Genomic DNA, 8,288 nt, shown 5'->3' with positions numbered 1-8,288 from the left:
ACACTCCTCTGTACCCACCTGACCACGCTGCACACTTGCCCACAGAGGCAGCTCAAATAAGCATTTCAAAATCAACTGCTCTTATTACCTTTGACAATGGGCTGAATATGCTTATCTTGCTTATAAACAGGCTACCCAACAGATAATTCTTTGGGGAATTACCTATCCTACTATCCACCACCGTCCCCTACACACACACACACACACACACACACACACACACACACACACACACACACACACATACGGCCTGGCCAGAGTACTGTCCAAACTCCTTCCAAGAACACCCATCTTTATCCTGCTCTTCATTCCAGGTGGGCGGGGTCAGGAGCAAGGTTCCCTTGTGCTTTGTGGAGCCCAGAACTGCATGTAAGTGCTCTGACGAGGGGCTGCTCTGAAGCAAAATTGTAACAGTTTGTCATCAATGATGTCCATTTCTGCTTGTAGCACATCCACTACCTCCTTCATTCACAAAAGAATTTTAATGTGTATTTGCTATGTCCCCGACACCCTGCAAGGTGCTATGGACTCAAAAAAGCAAGCAGACGGTCCTTCCCTGTAAAAACTTAGAATTTAGTGATAACGAAAGGCACTCAATTGGGACACTGCATTAACACCTGCTGTTAAGAAACGTATCATGAGCTAGAAGAACACACAGCAGAGAGCGCCCAATTCTGTTTGGTCTATGTGCATGAGTTGGGGAAGATTTCACAGAAGTGACATTTGAGCTGCGTGACCAAATAAAGAATTTGGAAGAAAAGGTACACCCGGAAGATGATTGCAAGAAACATGTCCTGAAAACAAGAAGTAATTAAGTATGCTGTAAGTATGCCAGGGAGCAGAGTGTGGAGGGGAAAGGACAGTAAATATGGCTGGAGACATAGAGTGGAGCCTGAGCAGCAGATAACATGCTTGGAGTTTGGGGCTTTGTCTCTTGGGCAAAGAGAAACCGGCAAAGGTTTAGGAAGCTGGAGAATGGTGTGGCTAGACTTATGCTTTAGAGAACATGTCCTTGCAGAGAGCTCCCAAATTCACTGTATGAGGTTCTGGGCCTCTTTCCTGTAAGGACAGTTTGGATCCCAAAGCTGGGTTTGCAGAGTAAATAGATCACTGATACTTAGTGCCTGTTTACAGGGATGACTGGATATAAGCGGTGGTTCAATGGAGATTATGAAGAAGTCAGAGTCTTCTCCACCAAACAAGTATTTGTTCTACTCACATGGTACACTTGACTCCCACTTTCTATTACTGTCTGGAGGCTGAGGGGAAAGCAGTGGTGATGCAAAAGCAGCAGGGGGCAGAAAGAGATTTCCAGAAAGGAAGAGAAGCTTCTAGCTTGGGCTACTGGGTGGATAGCCACTAACAAAGCTGGAGAATACGGGAGACCCAGATTTGGGGAGGCATAATGATGCGCTTGGTTTTGGACATGCTGCATGAGAAGTGTGGGTAGGAGTCCCAGATGGCAGAGCCTAATAGGTTATAGACCTATCAGTGTTAGAAATCAGGGGAAGATTGGTTCCGGAGCTAAAGATTGAGGTGTTTTCAGCATATAGTACTCACCGGAACTGTGGGAAAGAGGATGGATACGAAAGTGGAATTCTTCTTATCGGAGGAGAGGCATAATTAAGGCAAGCTGGACTGGAGAACACCCATCGTGTCAGTTCATCCGTTGGCAGTGTCTGTTTGGAGCCACCAAGGAAGATTCTAGGGCCCCATTCGGGGTGCCAGGATGGACTCACGAGGTTGTTAGAGGCGGAGGAGAAGCTCTAGATTTACTGCACCGATACCATCCCAGATTTAGGAAGTTGTGAGACACAACAGTGCAAAAGAACAGCAAGAAAGCACATCGGAAAGAAATGTTCAACAGGGTCAAGTGCCTCGGGCGGACAGATGGACTCAAGGGCTGAACGAGGGAGGTGGACTTTGGACTGTCTCAGTGATGTAGGAGGTGGGGGGAATATACAGGAGGAGTTGAAATCACCGCAACAAGAAGAAACTACCTCCAGAAATCCCCAGTCCTTCTTCACACTCCTGCAATGTCAGCCCAGGCTTCTCAATCTCCATCAGTCTCCATCATCTCCATCATCTCCATCGCCACCCACCATTTCAGAGAGTGTTGTGTCTTTTCTCACCCTCTCTCTATAACACACACCCGCACACACTGTGCCCTAAAGCTTAACTACCCTTAGATGACACAATGAAAGAAATTCAGATTTTCAGATTGGAAAGACAAAGGCCAAAAGGATGGATGTATCCAGGACACAGGAAGGCACACAATTAAGAAAATAAATACATGGGGGCGCCTGGGGGGCTCAGTGGGTTTAGCGTCCTACTTCGGCTCTGATCATCATCTTGAGGGTCCATGAGTTTGAGCCCCACGTCGGACTCCGTGCTGACAGCTCAGAGCTTGGAGCCTGCTTCCGATTCTGTGTGTCTCCCTCCGTCTCTCTCCTCCTCCTTCCCCCCAAAATAAATAAGCATTAAAAAAATTAATAAGAAAAAAGAAAGTAAATAAATAAAAGGGAAGGCAAGGGAGGTGAAAGAGCCTCGGCCTCTGACCACCCGGGATGACGCTTGGAAAGGACAGAGGGCGGGGCAGCCCTCTAGGTTCCAGAACAGGTGACATGCCACCCCTGTGAAGACAGTCCTGGATTTCAAATTAGACCTGCCTTTGATTGCAAATGTTTAAACTTATATTAAAGGAAAATGGCCATCAAGGGGATTGCTTCAGGAGCCCGGCTCAGCAGGAAGTAATGGGACTGTTCCCNGAACTTGAGCCATTTTTTACGCTGCACTGACCCCTAGAGGTTCTCTTTCGTTCAGAATGTGCCAGGCACTTGGCCCAGGGGAAAATAAACATGTAAAATAAGGGGCAATGTTGCTTTGCCTTCTTAAAATCAAAAGCGGCGTGGGAGAGTAGGGGGAAAGAGAAAAACGGTATCTCGCTGCCAAGTGCCATCAATTAAAATCGCCTTAATAGAAGCAAACTTTGTCAGTGCGCTTCTCACGCCCCAAGCTCCGGCAGTTAAGCTTGCTACGCTATTACTCAGACAGATTGGAAACAAGCGCTTGCATCTTAAACGTGCATCTCTGATTTCCTGCCGCGTGTGGCAGCTGAGACCCCAGGCCAGCTGCCAACCGGTCTAGTCCCCTCCCAGTCTGGGGCTGGGAGGCGGCGGGAAATGGAGTTCCTGCTTGGAGGACCCCAGAGGCCTGGACTGCTGAACCGCTCGCATTGCTTCTCACTTCGCCTCCTTTCTATCTGAAAGAGGAAGCTGAGTCACGCTCCTTAACCACCAGAGCTGTCATGGGGACCCAGGCCGCATCACTGCCGCAGGGTGAGGGGAAACGGTGGTGTGTCAAGCTCTCCCAGGAGTCTTACGGACCTACTTCTGGGAACTGAAGTTTTGTTTTCGAGATGCAGGCCACGCGGGGATCTGTGCCCACAGACCCCCATACAGAGGGAGAAGAAAGGAAATCAAACACACAGCACAGCGGGCGAGCTGAGATTCCCAGTCTGCAAGCCTGACTTTGGGGGACAAGGTTGATTCTGAGGGTACATTCCAAGGCTGCTGTAAGCGATTAACCCTTGAGGGCAAGACGGTCCAAGTTGATTGGCCTAAAACGGGGCATGTGCTCTGAAATTCAAATGACCCACAGTTGAGGTCAGGAAACCTATACAGTGTCACAAATAGGGACAAAGGAGAAACATAAGGACCTTTAGAAACAATACCTCTAAAACAAGGGCTCAATCCCTCTATAAAACAGCGTAACAACTTTTTATCTTGAAGTGGCTCAAATCTACCTAAGGGGACCTGCCCTTCCAGGACATCTGTGATTTTATTTCTTTTTTTGTTTGTTTGTTTACTTATTTATTTTGAAAGGGACAGAAACAACGTGAGTGGATGAGGGGCAGAGAAAAAGGTAGAGAGGGAATCCCAAGCAGGCTCCACGCTGTCAGCACAGAGCCTGGTGCAGAGCTCAAGCCCACACAACTGCGAGATCATGACCTGAGCCAAAACCACGACTCAGATGGCCAACCGACTGAGCCGCCCAGGCGCCCCCCGGACGTCTGTTGTTTTAAAGTGGTTTTGTTTGCACCTAGCGATACACTTGGGCTCAGGGCCACGTGACTGAAACTATACTGTGCCCCTCAGTGGGAGTGCCGCTGGAGCGGTCACTGGGGTTAGTGGGAGAAGTGACCCTGTGTCCAGTTCTTCGCCCCCTGATTGTGTGGTCTGAGCATGCAAGAGTTCAGATGAGACACCCAAGCAATATTACTCTGGGCAGTACTCACCCACAAGACTCTACCCCAAAGCTTCTTTCCTCAGCAGGGATAATCGTTAACGTCTCAAACAAAACCAGCCTCTCCAGGGCACATACCTGGGAAGAGGCTGACTTTATTGAAAAGTGGTGAGCTGAGAAATATAATCTCAGATAAATCTCTTTATCCCTATGAACTCTTGAAGAAGGATTTTAAAACTGTATATATATATATATATATATATATATATATATATACACACACACACACACACACACAGGTAAGGGGTGTTTTTTCCTTCTAGAAATGAATATCTAGGGGGGTTAGGGAGAATGAGGTGGGGGGAGACATGATTTCTAATCTAGACACCTGACTTGATACCAAAAAACAAAAACACAGAATGTCAGGAAACAACCCATGTCCTGTGGCTAAACCAGTTGTTTCATGAAAATTACAGTTGCGCCTTCAACACTGTCCCAGACGTTATCCATTTGGCATTTCGGGCTGTCTTTACTACTGCTAATTCAGTAATTGATTGGGCAGTGATCTGATTTGATGGGTGACTTGGCTGAAATAATTGGATTGACAATTTCCACAAATCAGGAAGGCCCTAAGCATCTTTCACCCATTAGGATCTCATGCAGTCGATTCAAGAGCATCATAATTATTCACAAAAGTTTCCAGCTTCCCACTGTGGTTGTCACTCTGAAAGTATGCCAAGAAGCAAAGCAGCAGAAATACATAAATATGCAACCTCATCACACATGTGTCCACCTTACAATTGGCAACCTTCAGTCTGAGGCTTCCACTTTCATTTACAAGGAATCCTGACTCAGTCCTTCCTAAGGCACACAGAACTACCTTGTAGCTTCAGATGTATCTCTTCCCCCCCACCCCACATATTTGAGTTTCAAAAAAGTATCAGAGCAAACAGTGCTACCAAGTAGTGAGGCTTCATAGCAACATCTGTAACCTCCGAAAAACTGGGCGAATACAAATCTGCCCAAATGACGCAAGACGCGATTTAGACTTACTTTTTTTTCCGTTTCATTTTGCTCATTAAGCACCTTTTGTCCAAGGGAATGAGACATGCATGTCTTACTGTCCCATGGGGTTGGAGGGTAGAAGAAAGCAGAAATAAGGCAGCCAAATACGGGCGTGAAAGCAAGTACTGCCGGCTAACTCCTGTTCCCAACTCGGCCCAAGAACGTGACTTCTCCTTTCATTGAATCTTTTAACCTGGAAATGATAGAATGAAAGAATGTTCTTGTTGGTTTTCAGCCTCGGAGTTTCCTGGGTGAAATCTGAAATCGGACCCACGTGCAGAGGACAGGGGGGTGAGGGAGGGGGACCTCAGGCAAGCCCCTCCCAATCGGGAGAACTTACGGACAAGGTGTGTCTTGGGCGCCCCAAGGCCAGCAGATCCCGGCACTGCCTCTTAGAGTCGTGCAAGTTCACACAGAGGCCTCCCCTTGGGTTCTGTCACCAAGCAGGGCATTCGGAAGGTCTCAGCAACACCTTACTTTCTCAAGGCTGCAGCCAGGAAACGACTGCTCTGGGAATGTAGGCCCTAAGGGCAGGGGTGAGGGACAGGTGCCTCCCATTGCCCGGGGCCAGCTGGAGGGTCAACCTGAGGTTACGTCCTCTCGATGACCTTCGCCAACAGTTTCATTTAAGGAAGCTCAACAGTTTTCATTAAGCAACACTATTGTTCTTCCAAAGCCTACGGAAGAGTAAAACTTCTGTTGAGAATGTCTTCCTTTTCCCTCATAAGGCTGCGTCCGTACAGAATGGTGATGATGTGGTAGAAAGCCAGGTAGGGTTTTAAAGATTACTATTTGTGTTATTAGAGGGATAACCGATTGTTATTCAGTTAGGAGCAATTACCACTGCCCATGCATCGAGTCAAACAATTTAACTTAAAATGAGGTATTAGTAGCTGCTTGAATGTGTGATCACTTTGAAATTCCTTCCAACAGAGTTTTGGGGTAAAAACGTAAGTTATGTCAAGGGTTGTGAAGATAATTAATTCTCCAGATGGAAATACCATGACGCAGAATCCTCATGAAGAGCCTGAAATTAAGTCCTCCATTAAGCGCAACCTCGGGCTGCACGTGGCCCCAGTTCCAGGAAAAGCCTCAGCTGAAGCCACCCTCCGACCACCCTCGGATCAGCCAATCGAAAGAAATGTGTAACATTCCTGTGGTCTGAGTCAGGGCTGGAAGCTACAGGTAGTTACTCTGTACCAACTAGCCAATCACTCACCGCTTGCCTAAACCCCAGGTGGGCCCTTTGAGCTCACCTCATAATTGGTCATTTTCAAAGGATTCTCAAAGGTCATGATTGGGTCCCACCAAAAGTAACGGACGCCTCACGGATACTGAATGGTCAAAGCTATAACCATGGGTGTTTGTACAATTATGATTGGTGCTTATGTGATGATGCAAAACGTACAACATGTGCACTGGAACACACCTGTCCCTTACCCCATAAAAACCCTGCTCGCCATTGTTCGAGGCTTCTCCTTGCTGCCGCTGCGCCGGTAGACGGGTGAGCCCCTGCTTGAGCTTGTAATAAAGACCCTTATGTACTTGCATTGGTGACAGCTCCTTAGGGGTCTCAGAGGACTCACGATTCGGGCACAACACTCACTTGTAAGAAGACGAGCGAGAGTTAGCAGAAAGTAGTAGTTAGCCCTCTTAAATTTTTCTAATGTTTATTTATTTTTGAGGGAAAGACAGAGCGAACTTAAGTGGGGTAGGGACAGAGAGGGCTGAAGCAGGCTCCAGGCTCTTAGCTCGAACCCACAAACCGTGAGATCATGGCCTGAGCCAAAGTCGGACACTTAACCAACTAAGCCACCCAGGCGCCCCGTAGTTAGCCCTCTTACCTCCTCGGATTTGAACCGGGCTCTGCCGGTTGCCCGTTTTACAATGTAAGTTCCTTTGTGCACCTTCATTTCCTCATCCAGGGTCACTGCCTTCCCCGTAGTGTCCCTGCGTGGACCAACCGAGTTCATGTTTGCAGAGCCCTTAAGAGTGGTACGTTCAAAGAGCCGTGCAAGGCTATGGATGTGTGTGCTGAGTGCAAAGGCCGTGACGAAGACTGCGTGTTATTTCCTGGGAAAACATTCTGAGATGAACAACACCATTTACATCAGCCATTCGATCCCAACATTTTTCTGCACCACAAACGCTTCAAGAGTCTGATGGAAGCATGCTCATGATGCATGACGGTAAGCTTGGCTTACGACTTCAGCACGTTTCTGGGCCCAAAGGAGTCCACAGGCTCTAGATAAGAAGCCTTGCATTAAACTGGAATCCAGTTTACAGTGAAAATACGGTGGCACAACAAACATTAATATAAATTCTAACAAACGTCAACGCCTAAGATGCAGTATCGGGTATTTAGGGTGTTAAGAACTGGGTTGCATCCCCCACCCCCAAGTTCCTGTGATGAGTCTTAACCTCAAGTACCTCAGAATGAGACTTACTTAAAGATAGGGATTTTTTAGGGGCGGGTGGGTGGCTCAGTCAGCTGAGTGTCCCACTCTTGATTTTGGCTCACGGGTTCATGAGATCAAGCCCCGTGTCAGGCTGCGTGTTGGCAGTGCAGAGCCCGCCTGGGATTCTCTCTCCTCTCTCTGCCCCTTCCCTCCCGCCAAATAAAAATAAATAAATAAACTTAAAAAAATAAAGATAGGGTTTTTAAAAGGTAATTAAAGTGAGTGAGGTCATTGGGGCAAACCCTAGCCCAATCTGACTGGTGTCCTTGTAAAAAGAAGACATTTCGCCTCAGCCATGTGGAGAGGGAAGACGGGCCTGTAGACGTCAAGGAGAAAGGACTCAGGAGGAATCAGACCTGCCAACTGCTTGATCTTGGACTTCCAGCCTCCACCACTGTGGGAAAGTAAACCGTAGGCCCCCAGTCTGTGGCCCTTGGCTCTGGCAGCCCTGGCAAAGCAACACCCAGGGTGATAGAAACTGTGAGAACAATGGACCAGGCTCCATGAGACCTGAAAGGG

This window comes from Crocuta crocuta, unplaced genomic scaffold (assembly GCF_008692635.1).
Source record: "Crocuta crocuta isolate KB4526 unplaced genomic scaffold, BGI_CrCroc_1.0 scaffold36, whole genome shotgun sequence".
Taxonomy (NCBI): Eukaryota; Metazoa; Chordata; class Mammalia; order Carnivora; family Hyaenidae; genus Crocuta; species Crocuta crocuta.
This window is presented reverse-complemented; position numbering follows the sequence as displayed.